The sequence below is a fragment of the Pinus tabuliformis genome, chromosome J, assembly GCF_031772625.1.
Source record: "Pinus tabuliformis cultivar Carrire ecotype Pingquan chromosome J, CPIR1, whole genome shotgun sequence".
Lineage (NCBI taxonomy): Eukaryota > Viridiplantae > Streptophyta > Pinopsida > Pinales > Pinaceae > Pinus > Pinus tabuliformis.
In genome coordinates this window covers 433,180,769-433,193,882 of record NC_142295.1, presented here as the reverse complement: position 1 = coordinate 433,193,882, position 13,114 = coordinate 433,180,769, and positions in this window count along the sequence as shown.

The following is a 13,114-nucleotide window of genomic DNA, read 5'->3' as shown; positions in this document are numbered from 1 at the left end:
GCTGTGGTCTTTTCTTCAGTTTGGGGCCCGAAGTGAAGGGCATAATTCTGAAGAAAGATTTCAGTTTTGGGTTCAGTTTGTCGAGTCAGTTTTTTAGTCATTTCGGTTTCATAATTGAGTCGGTTTTAGTCAAGTTTCGGTCAATAAATAAGTCAAGAGTCTTGTGTTAATTTGTCAAAATAATGGACTCCATAGCCCAATGGATGAAGGCACTGTCTATCTCTCCCAGAGATCTGCCGTTCTTGGCACCTCCCAGGAGCTACCATCCCCATTGGAGCCAATGTTAGAGTCGGTCTTTACATCCCTCCGTTAGAGATCATTTCTCTTATTGCATTTCATGTTTTAGGTGTCATACAGTTCATTCATTTGCATTCCGTTAGGGGCATGCCATAGTCTAACGGAAGGGCCTTGTCACTTATTCCCCTCATGTTATCTACCTGCTGGCTCATGTGTGTTCATTTAAAAAAAAACATATACAATTTTTTTTATCTTGAAAATTGCAAAAGTTGTATTTAGGGTTTCATGGTCACTTAGGTCTAGGGTTTTATTAGGGTTTCGTCAAAAAATGTGTCAGAGTGCTCAATAATTGCCAGCAGGCAATGAGGATGTTTCAACATCAATAAAATTCATCGCCAAGTGTTCACAAATGTGTAAAATAGAGTATTTAGCATTTATTGTACAAAATCATGAAAGTTTTTGTTTCCCTCATTGTAAATTCATTCATCTACACCCTGGTTTCTTTCCTTAGCCTAGAAGCTCCAACACCTGCAAAAACAAGCAAGCTCATGGTCATTAAATTCATCACAAAGTGAAAAAGCAGTGAGAAATGTCCAAAAACAGAGTTTGTAAAATGAAGTCAAACGCAAAACATTATAAAAGTGGGTTTCATAAGCCGAGATTTCAAAAACTCTTTGTTTATAAGTGATTCCTTCATGTGATAAGCTCATTTGCAAAAGAGAAGCAAGATAGAGCAAATTGGGAGAGTGAGTGTGAAGTTTGGACGAAAATCTTTGTAAGAATACCGGCGCGGCACACTGGGCAGGAGGCGCGACGCATTGGTGAGGTGCAGCGCACTGGGCCTTAGAACACAGTTTATTTTAACACAGGTGCGGCGCACTAGTGGGGCGCGACGCATTGGGCGTGCTGCGCGGTGCATACAGCCAAGAAGTTCGAAAAGCCTCCAAACTTGCTCCAATCACCCGAAATCATGTGGAACGGTCTTGATTCAAGTAGGTAGCATCTTCAAATCTGTATTCCACCTAAGTTTGATGATGGTTTGATGGTGTGCGTTTCATGGTGCTTTGTAAAACAATCAAACCCTACCTTTTAAAATATCTCAAAGGAACTTGCTGCTAGCGTTTCAAATCAACTTTTTTTCTACCAAGTTCATTTTCCCTCCATCACTCCCTTACCCCATTTTTCCTTGTTTTCATGGTTCCCTAAGTTCTCCTACCCCCTAAATTCACTAAACCCCTATCCCAAGTTCCCTTTCCCAAATTTCCTATTATAAAATCCCAAACCCTAACCCTATACAAAACTCCCATAACAACCCTTTTTTCCCTAGCTAACTCTGTCCTAACAGTCCCAAATTTCCCTTTATTTTTCCCTCTCCTAACAGTCCCTTGTTTCACTGTTTTCCCTTGGTAGCAGATATCAAACAATCTTCAAACGAAGTCCAAACACAGTTTGACATATCAACACCTATTTCTTCAAGGCAGTCTGTCCACCAGCAGTTATGGCATCAGATCCTTCATATGATTATGGAGAGGAGACCCAAAGTGATTCACCCACGGAGGGGCATGCACCCCGGAGGCATCATAGAGGTGGTAGACATATCAGAGAAGAACCTACCACTCTTACCAAGTTGCAGGCCTGTCCCCTCGCCATGTTTTGTTTCCAGCATCAGTCATGTTATGAATTTTGCGAAAAGGTTGCTCATATTCAGTATCATCATGAGTTGGCCTGCTTATTTGTGTTGCATTTGCATGGTGATCAAGCCACTCTTTCCGGTGTTACTTTCACATTAACACCAGAAACCATTTCATTGGCAACTGGCATACCAAACATTGGAGAACCTTGGAATAAGAGACATAAGATTGATCGGAAACATTATGAACCTTACATCAAACCTGGTTTTCTGAGGCAGCTTAAGAGAGTGTTTCCTTTTCGGTTTCTCAAGGATGAGTATGCTCCTTTAATGAAACTCATCATGAAGTGTTTCACCTGTGAGGGCCGGTTTTCCCGCTTGTATGCTTATCACATCAGGCTGCTGATGTATTTCACTCGGGTACGGATGATGAACATTCCTTATTTCATATGCCGAAACATAGAAAGGATGACCACCCTTGTGCAACATAAGACCCCTCAGCAGCAGCTTAACAATGTTTATCATTTTGCTCTCATCAAGATTGTGGTCGTTCATCAGCTTGGATTACAGGGCATCACTTGGGATGACTTCATCTCACGCGAGGTTTTCAGAGCTTCACAGGGACCATCAGAGGTTAAGCATGAGACAAGTGGACCTTCTCATCAGTATGAGGGTCATGAGACACATACTGCTACTATGCCAGTATTCATTACTTATCAGAAGGGCGCTAGACAGTTATTTGCAGCAACAAAGCGAGTGTTATCTCCACCTGGGATGGAAGGGGCCTCGCTTCCGACATCAGCACCACAAGTACAGGACAAAGGCAAGAGGCCAATGCAAGATGAGGGGCCTTCAGGTGAACGAGAGACTGATTTCATTCTCATTCAGGATGACGATACAGACATGGGCTCGCAAAGTGCAAACCTTAGAGATATCATCCAGGAGCAGCAGACAGAGATCAAAGCCTTGTCCCTCAACTTGGAGAGGGCTAAGTGGATTATAAAATACTTGGAGCAAAGGAATAAGCAGCTTGAAGATCAGCAGGTGATTATGGAATTACAAAACATCAGGGAGAATCGTCAAGCTTCCCAAAGGAGGAGGATTGAATTCACTTCATTGGAGCAAGAGATTAATCATGATCGGGAATCTTGGCTCAAGAGAGTCAACATACACTTAGAGAGACTACTGGACAAGGCCGATAGGGAAAAAGCATTGCTGAGACACATGGCTTTCCACTACATGGCGCGGAACAAGGTTTGCAAGGCACGAATAAGAAATTTAAAGGCAAAACTAAGGAAGGCATCAAAAAGGCAAAAGAGGCAAAAAGAGCATGATCGACTCCGGATATTGGCCGAGGCATCCTTGGCCCATCATAGCTCTTGATGAAGAAGGTCCAGCCCAAATTTCAAGAAATTTGGAGCAATTTTTGCATTTTGAAAATTTTTTGCACTAAAAAACAGGGTTTTCCTCCCTATGCGCTGCGCCACGTGGCGCTCGCTTTCGCTAGAGGGCTTCAAATCCAAAAAAATTTACATTTCTAGATTTTTCATGATAAATTATGTTTTCCTACCTATGGCCAAGAAATTTGGGTAGGTTTTGAGCCCTCAAAAGGTCAAAAAACACTCAAAAAATGACCTCACTGCCCCTATTTTGACACAGAGGAAGCAATCTTGGGAGATTGGACATTTGGAGGGGCAAATGGACACCAAATCTAGAAATTCCACTTTGGTTGGAAAGTAGACAGGTAGGGCCTTCCAACGAGCTATCATGAGCTCAATTTTGACTTTGGAAAGTGCCTCAAAATTAGCTCCAAAGTGGCGCGGCGCATAGAGAATTTGGGCGTGGCGCATAGAGAAATTTGGCCTCATTTTCACTCTTCAGCTCAGAAATTCGCCCAGTTTTGACTAGTTTTACTTTTTGATGTAACTATTGATCTGCCATGATGTAATTTTATGACCATGATGTAATTTTTGCATATTTTTACTTGTTCTATAGGATTCATTCACTAAAAACTGAAAATTAAATGAATGAATCAGTTTCCTAGCATATAGAGGCAAGTTGTTTGATTGCCTAGATTTCAGTTCCTTGTTTAGAATTGGTTCAAACAACTCCTAGAATGATGAGCTCGACCCCTAGAGGTAAGGGAATGGGTTAAGCTTATCTATATCATGTAATTTCTCAGTCATTTTCAGGGTTGGACACTTGGGATTGTTGGGCATTCCATTGTACATCTGATTTCTGCATTTTTGGCAAAGGAAAGACCACGATTTTGCAGCACTTGATGGGATCCTTGTGGCTTTGTGTTTTGATGGTGTGTTTCTTCATGTAATCGTAAGTTCATTGATGTTTTATGTATGCCATTTCCCTTCTCTTTGCTTCTGAAATTAAAAAAATTGAGTGACAAATGTAGAATTCATGAGTTTGTTGTGCTATACCTTATAATTTGTTTAGTTTTATATGTTTTCATCAGTTTGGAGAGGATTATTGCAGCCTTTTTCCCTCTTCAACTCCTCAGCTATCTTTTCCATTAATTCACTTAGTATAAAGCATCAAAACTACTGCCTACCTTTCCCCAACCGGAACTCTGCAAAAATTTGGCCTCATCCCCGGACCCAAATTTGCCTTTCTCTTGATTCCAACAAAACTCCTAGAAAATCAAATCAAAACCTTGCACTTCATACCTAGCCTAAGATTAGTTGTTAAATCAGTCATCTCAAGCCCCCTCTGATTATCTTTTGCTAAGATTGACCCGGAGAGAGCCCTCTCCTGTCCTCGTAGGGCTAGCTACGAGGCTGAGCGTGGTTTGATGTGGACCTAGAATCTTACCTTTTCAGCCTGAGGTAAATCTAGGCTCTAACATGACCATTATGCCATCACTTTACAGTAATGTTCACCATGCTCTTGTGATGATGTGGATGGATTTGGGTTGACTCCAACATATTTTTAGCAAAATATTATCATTGATGTCAAAGCCTATTGTCATTGCTGTCAAACATCGTCAAGGGTGAAGCATAAATTTGAAGCAATTTTATCTATATAAGATAAAATCAAATTCTCATGCAAAGGGTTAATCGGATAGATCTCTAAAATACCTTTCCAATGGTATACGACATCCTAAAATACCTTTGAAGTTTTGGTAGGGCTTCAGGCCTCATGGTTCCACACACGCTTAATATAAGGCAAAAGATGGATTAATTCCCATCATTTGTGAAACAAATTAAATTTTTTACCCCAATTTTTTTCTATCATATGGTCATGATGGTTGTTTTGCAGTCTCGTGGTTAATAGAACCCACAAAACATGCTTTATTCCCATTAATGGACGGTTATATTTCCATTTGCAGCCTGGGAGATTGTCTAAATGAAACAAGGGGAAGGTCTACAAGATAGGATCCAGGAAATGGGAATGTCTCCAATAGATACTTTGAATAGTCATGTCTTGTAGGTGCTCTGAATAATCATGTCTTTCCCTAGGAACTGGTGGATGGTGTTATGTATTGGCGATGGGAGGATTGCAAGACGGACATTGGGATATGAAGTTTCTTCTTGAGCATGGTAGATGACATAGATTTTGTGCCCCAGACCTTTTAATTTAATAAAGGAAAATTCAAAAAAAAAGATCTCCTATGCCTTTTCCTCCATACATAGATGACATGGCATAGGTATAGGTGGAAAAACTCGATTGGTTGAGAGAGATGATGTTGTGCACAAATGGAAATGACATAAGCATAATGATGATGTGGCACATTAGGAAAGTGACACGTGACATGTTGATTTCACATTTTTAGGTGGCCAGGTAGGCCAAATTTGAGTGACACATGGAACCACTTAGAGACAGACACATGAAAATATGACATCAAAAACAAAGAGGGGCAGGTGACTTGGTTGTATGGTGGATGATGTGGAAACTTCTCAAGATCCATTCTAGGGAGTTTGTTGGTAAACAATTTCCTACGTTATTATTTTATGTGTCAGGTCAATAAATGGCTAAGTGTTGACAAGCACAACATAGTTTACACATCATCATTACACCATAAAACATTGCGATAAGGTCACTTTATGAGGGATGTCTCAGTTGAATGAGCAGAGATATAGAGAAGTATCTGTCAAGTAATGTAAATATTTACATATGTTCTCAAAAGTACAAGAAGAGGTGCAGGTGAGGAGAATTCCATAGTAAATGGAGTTAAGGGGATGGAAATCATTCCGTCAACATACGTGAAGATTCACATCCCACCAAAAAAGTCCAGATAAAGGTGCATACGAGAAACCAATTGTATTTGATAGATCCAGGGAATGGGAAGGGAATGTTGCTATTAGTAAATTATTTGTCAAGTAATTTGTATTCATGTTAGGGGGATGTGTTTGCAACCAATATTCAGTGTTAAATACTTTATTTGAATAGTTTGGAAAGAGGCATGAAGGGCACAAAGACAAGGTTCCATCCCTCGGGCATATAACGCCTAGTTTCTAAAAGCTTAAAGGTGTGGAGATCCAAACTAATACATGGAAAAATATTGACACTTACACTCAAATGAGACTCAAGGGTATGCTTAACTGTTTTGGCATTATACATCAAATTTGGGGAATTACACCATATTTGGATGTTTGCCAAAATTAGAAGTGCAATTAAAACTGTAGCCAAAACTAGAATTGAAATTAAGAGGTGTAATTAAATTAAAAATAATAAAAAGATTCAGAAATTCACTTCAAAACAACATGTAGGGAACAAAATAAAATCATTCACATGTTGGTTAATCAAAGAACAAGAGAACACAAGAATTAAAGAAATCAAACAATAATTAATTGAAAAAATAGGGCTGAAGTTAAACTAAAGTTAAAACAAAAAATAACGTCTCTAAAATATATATAAGAAACAACTGAGTATGAGCACCGAGTGGAACTATATTGGTGATTAGGGTGATATAATGAGTAGAGAGGTGATTTTTATACAGAAGACCCTGATGATCTATGTATGAAAATTATATAAAAGAAGGGTCAGAAGGGTTGTGCATGTTGGCGCTTGCATAATAGAGAGTTGAAGGTTCCTTTCAGTGGGTACTAATAAAACAAGGAGTTGGATCTTCCTTCAGGTAGGTTCCTAAGAATTCAACAAGTTGGTGCTTGCAGAATGAGAGAAGGTTGAAGCCTTAAATGAGTTGTAGCCTACAAAAATAAATTAATGTAACTTGAATTTGTGGTTCTATATTGCATCATAATTAAAAAGAGTTTGTGGTTTTCCCAATTGAGTTTGCATTCTAATATCTTGTGTCTTGATTTATGAGTTTAGTGTGCTATTTATTATTACTATTGCTAAGTATTCTTTACTTCGAGCAAGAAAATTTTAATTTGTCATAATATTGATTCACCCCCCTCTCAGTATTATCCTTGTTTCTAATAATTGATATTAGAACGAGGTTCCTTTAGGATCAATCTAATAGTTGGAAGGAATATCCAGGACAATGTCTAACTAAAAAGAAGGATACACCAACAAGGCTCCCATGTTCACTAGGAAAAACTATAAATTTTGCAAGGTAAGAACGAAGACTTACAATCTCTTGGTGTAGATGTCTGGGACACAATACAAGATGGCTATGAAAAGCATCTAGTGATTCTTATTAGAGATGATAAGATGGAGTTCACATACAATGCTAAGGCAATGAATTCACTCCTTGATGGATTTCTTGAATAATGATTGGTTAAAGTTCTGGATTGCACCTTTCCCAAGGCAATATGGGATAAGATGAGTAGTTGGTATGATGGAAACAATAAAATAAAGAAGGCCAAGCTACAAGGTTTCATAATGTAGTTTGAATCCCTAAATACGCATGAAGATGAGGAAACATTAAAAATTTTCTTTCAATGGATGATGTGGTCAATACCATATGAGGACTTGATGAAGAATTGAAGGAGTCAGTTGTAGTTCAAAAGGTTTTGAGATCACTTCCTGAAAGATTCAATCACAAGATATCAACTATAAAAGAAATGATGGATCTCAATGCTCTTATAATGGATCAACTACATGGAAAACTTACTACCTATGAAATGAGGATTTAAAAAAGAATATCTACAACAAGGGAGGTAGCCTTCAAAGAAAACATAAAGCGCAAGGAAGATCAAGAAGACTCATGCTAAGAATCAGATGAAGAGGAGGCCATGTTTATCAAAAAAATGAAGAGAGGATCAGGTAAATATAAAGGTACGTTTCCCTTCAAGTGTTTCAATTGTGGTAAAGTAGGTCATTATGCTTCTAAGTTCCCAGAAAAGAAAAAGGATGAACATGAACCTATGGATAAGTATATAAAAGTTCATAAGGAGAAGAAGATTAAGAAGCAAAGTTTTTATAGTTAAGATAGTAGCAGTTCCTTAGAAGATGAATACGTTCAATCCTTTGAAGGTTTGAAATGTGTTTCTCAGATGTGTGATCAGGGATATGGTGTGTTGTTTCATTCTAAAACTATCAAATTAAGTTTGCAAACACAGGTGAAGTGGTGGTTGAAGCTGTTAGAACAAACATCAATGTCTGTGTTCTGAATGAAAACAATGATAAATGTTGACTAAGTAAATTTGATGAGAGCTAGTTACGGAATAGAATATTGGGCCATATAAATTTTGACTGAATTGTGAAGATGAAAAGGAAGAAGATTGTTTAGGATCTACGAAAGATTTACAAGCCCAAAAATACAATTTGTAAAACATGCTAAATTGAGAAACAAATTCGTGTGCCCTTCAAATCTAAAGAAAATATACCACCAAGCCATTACAATTATTACACATGGATTTATGCGGGCCTTCAAGAATGTAGATACCAATTGGTAAGTTGTATTTTATGTTGATCATTGATGATTACAACAGGCTAATTGGGGTTGCATTTTTTAGGGAAAAATAAAAATATTTTGAGAAGTTTAAGAACTTTAAAGCCATGGATGAAAATGAAACTGACTATAAGATAAAGTGCATAAGATATGAAAATGGTGGAGATTTTACCTCTAAATAATTGAATGACTACTATTAAGGAGCATGATATTAAAAGGTGTTTTACCATTGTTGAAATTGCACAACATAATGATATAGCTGAAAGAGCCAATCGGTTAGTACATCAGTTGACAAGAGCTATGATGGATGAGATATCTATCCCACAAAGATTTTGGGCTGAAGCTATTCACATAACAATAATGATTTTTAATAAAGCCCACTTTAGGCCAAACAATTATAAGACTCCCTATGAGTTGTGATATGGAAATCCAACTCTAATTAAGTACGTCAAGGTCTTTGGCATCAACTGTTACATTAATAATAATTATGAGAAGATTGGTAAGTTTGATGCCATATCATATGAAGAAATATTTCTTGGGTATTCACATAACAACAAAGATTACATCTGTTACAATAAAAAATCAAGAAAAGTAGTGGATTACACTAATTGTAGAAAATCCACGTAGATTCAAACTTCTAATTGTAATATGTTAAAACAATAGACTTGAATCTACTCTACCAATTTGTAGGAACAATTACGATCACGAAATCATGAAGCATACAATAGAAAGAATTCCAATCACACATTACACAATTATTTCCTAGGGAAAGCCACAGTTAAAAATCCTGCTATTTGTATATTGCATTAATCAGAAAATATGAGAATATTACAATGCTTTTCTCAAGCCTGAGAAACCTCTGCACTATATCTATCTGTCTCACTGCTTCATATACAATCCTAGGCCAATACTTAACCAATTTTCTGCCTGCCAGGATCCCTATTTCCTTGTGTTGTTTCCTTAGGTAATTAGGCCCTATTAATTAGGGAAAGTCCCAACCACAAATACGTAATTCATCTAAGGCCTTCCTATGACTGCATGCAACACCTGTACAATTTGGATGATTATACAATTGATATTACACTGCCCTTGAACTCCAATCTCAATTGGGAATTTCTCAAAACTGACATGCATGAGTTATTTATGAGTGAATCATCGGTTATCTAATTGATCACTAGATGTGGTTAGAGTCCAAGTTCTACTCTTTGACCTCTCACTAGTTCCTCCATTAGTTAGAACTAGTTAAATCGACTTTAACTCAAATAAACTAAGTTAATTAAATACAACTCATAATAAACTCAACAAGGGCTCCTATAATGTAGGAGACACTCTACATGACTCAAGTTAGACCCTCAATTCGAATTAATTGAACCAACTAAGTTTAATTAACTTAGTTAACTCATACAAGTTGTCATGAGATGTGGAATTACAATTTTATTCTAATTTAATTCAAGGGAAAATTAAATTTGAATCTTTCTTGGTGCCATTTTCAACACTCCCTCCCAGAAAGAAAGGGATTGTCAGATACCCTGATCCTACCTATATGGAACTCGAATTTACCTCTTGACAATGCCTCCGTCAAGATGTCTACATCATGTCCCTATGTAGGAAAGTAATCGTGCACACAATCTCTGAGATGGTGGTACCGAATGTCGATATGATTGGACCTATGATGAAAAAATGGATTAATTGAGAGTTTGATGCAAATCTAGTTGTCACAGTAAATCACTGTAGGATCCATCTATTGACCAAACAACCCAACAAGGATCTTCTTCATCAAGATAACCTTAAAAGTTTCTTGACTAGCAACCATGTACTATGCTTCTTCAGAACTGAGTGCAACTGATCTCTCCTTCCTGTTGTACCAGGAAACTGTCGCTGCCCCAATACTAAAGATTCCCCCTGATGTGCTCTTCCTGTTAGATGGACTCCCTACCCAATCTGCATCTATGAAGCTTCACTCCCTCTGCCCGTCTATACCAAAGACCAAATTGAGTGGTGTCTATGAGGTATCTCAACACATGTTTGGTTGGCTTCCAATAGAGCTTGGTCGGCTTAACCATTGCTTGACTAAGTTGGTTAACTGCATAAGACATGTCCGGCCATGTGTTTTCCAAGCACATAAGTGAACCTACAAGCTTCCTGTAAATGGTAGCCTCTACTACTTCACTTGAAGTAGAATATTCCTCCCTCCAATTCCCTACTAGAGGAGTCTCCATGGGTTTGCTGCTCTCCATGTGAAACTTCTTTAGTATCTCATTGGCATACTTGCCCTAAGAGAAAAGCAGTTCCCCATCTCTTTGCCAAATTTCCAAACCAAGGAAATAATGCAAGAGCCCCATGTCTTTCATCTCGAATTCTCTTGCTAAATATTATTTGCAAGATTTGATCAGTTTCTCATCACCTGTTAGAATTAAATCATCGACATATAATACTATAATTAATAATTTACCTTCAACCACATTATGGTAAAGGTTCGCAATTGCTTCACTTTTGGTGAATCCCAACTTGATGAAATAGTTGTTTATCTTGGTGTAACAAACACAAGGTGCTTGTTTCAATCCATACGATGCTCACTTGAATTTGGACACATGAAACTCTCTGTCAAAGGTGTCAAATCCTTCTAGCTTCTCTATGTACAAGTCTTCCTCAATCACTCTATTGAGGAAGGATGTCTTCACATCCATCTAATATATTTTCCATCCCATCTCCGTTGAAAGATCTAGAATAGATGTAATTGAAGAGTACCCCGCTACTGGAGCAAAGGTCTCCTCGTAATTAATTCCCTCCACCTGAGAGAACCCCTTGGACACAAATCTAGCCTTGTGTTTATCGACACTCCCATCTACTGCTTGCTTCACCTTGTAGATCCACCTTGTCCTATGGTCTTGGGACAACTTACCATGCATTTTTCCTGATAATGGATTCATACTCCTCTACCATGGCATGAACCCATACTGGCTACTGCACTGCTTCCTTGAATGAGGATGGCTCAGTCTCTACACTCTCGCTCATAAGATCCATGTAGCTAGTGTACCACATTGGTGACCTCCTCTCCCTGCGCTATGATGTGGGTGCTCCCAAATTCTATCTAGAATTATGCATCAACCTATCAACCTTTTTGGTGCGCTTCCTTCCATCTCTAAATGTCTCTGCATGAGTGGGTGCTTCCACTCTTTTCTCCTCTACTTGTGGATGATCCACATCTTGAGGTTCTTCTTTTGGAGCTAAAATCTCCTCATCTGCATGAAACTGAAGCTCCCTCTCAAGGGAAATTCGCATGGCCTTCTCTTCATCGAATTTCACATCTCTATGTATCATTGTCATCCTGTGAGATGGCATGTACACCCGATAGTTGTGAGGTGTATCAGTGTACCCCACAAATAAGCCCAAATCAGCTAGTGGTTCTAGATTTTTCCGTGCATCCTTGGAAACATGACAGTAAACTGATGAACCAAAGATTCTGAAGTGCACCACATCTGGTTTCTTGCCTGAAAAAGCTTCCTCTGGTGTAATCATCCTGAGAATCCGATGAGGACTTTTGTTCCTCACATATATGGATGTGTTGCATGCTTCAACCCACAAGTGTAATGGTAGGCCCTGATCATGTAACATTGCTCGTGCAACTCCCACAATAGTTATATTATTTCTTTTTGCAATTCCATTCTGCTATGGGTTATGAGGTGCTATCAATTCCAGTCGAATGCCTTCTAATGCACATAATTTATTGAATTCATTCGACACATATTAGCCACTGTTGTCACTCCTGAGAGCCTGCACTTTCCTGCCCATGTCTTTCTCAACAAGTGATTTGAACTCACAAAATTTTGAGAACATTTGGTCTTTCTTCTGCATGAAGAATATCCAACACTTGCGTGATAAATCATCTACAAAAGTCACATAATACTTGTGCTTGGTTGTGCAGGTTGTCAAGAACAGTCCACACACGTTTGAGTGAACTCTTTCAAGGATTGCTTGCACTCGACTATCCTTATCATGAGAGGTGGCTTTGGTGTACTTCCCTAATGTATACCCTTTGCATGTATCATTCTACTCAAGTGCACCCTTGGGAAGTCCTATAGAAATATGATGCATGATATTCAAAGCTCCATGGTGTATATGGCCCAATCTTCTATGCCATAACTCACCTATGTCTCGGCTCTGCACCTTATCTACTTTCGTTCTCAAAGAATCACAATCTTCTACATCCAATTTGTAGAGGCTATTTACCCAAACTTTGATCTTATTCACCCGTCCCATGGCTATGCAATGAAGGAAAACCTTTCCTTTGCTAAATATCACATCACAACCATGATATTTTAAACATAACAACTGAAACTAAATTCTTATTCAAACCTGGAAAGTATATGACACCTTTCAATGTGAGAGGAGAACTAGACTCCCTCTGAAAGGTAACAATACCAATACTAGTC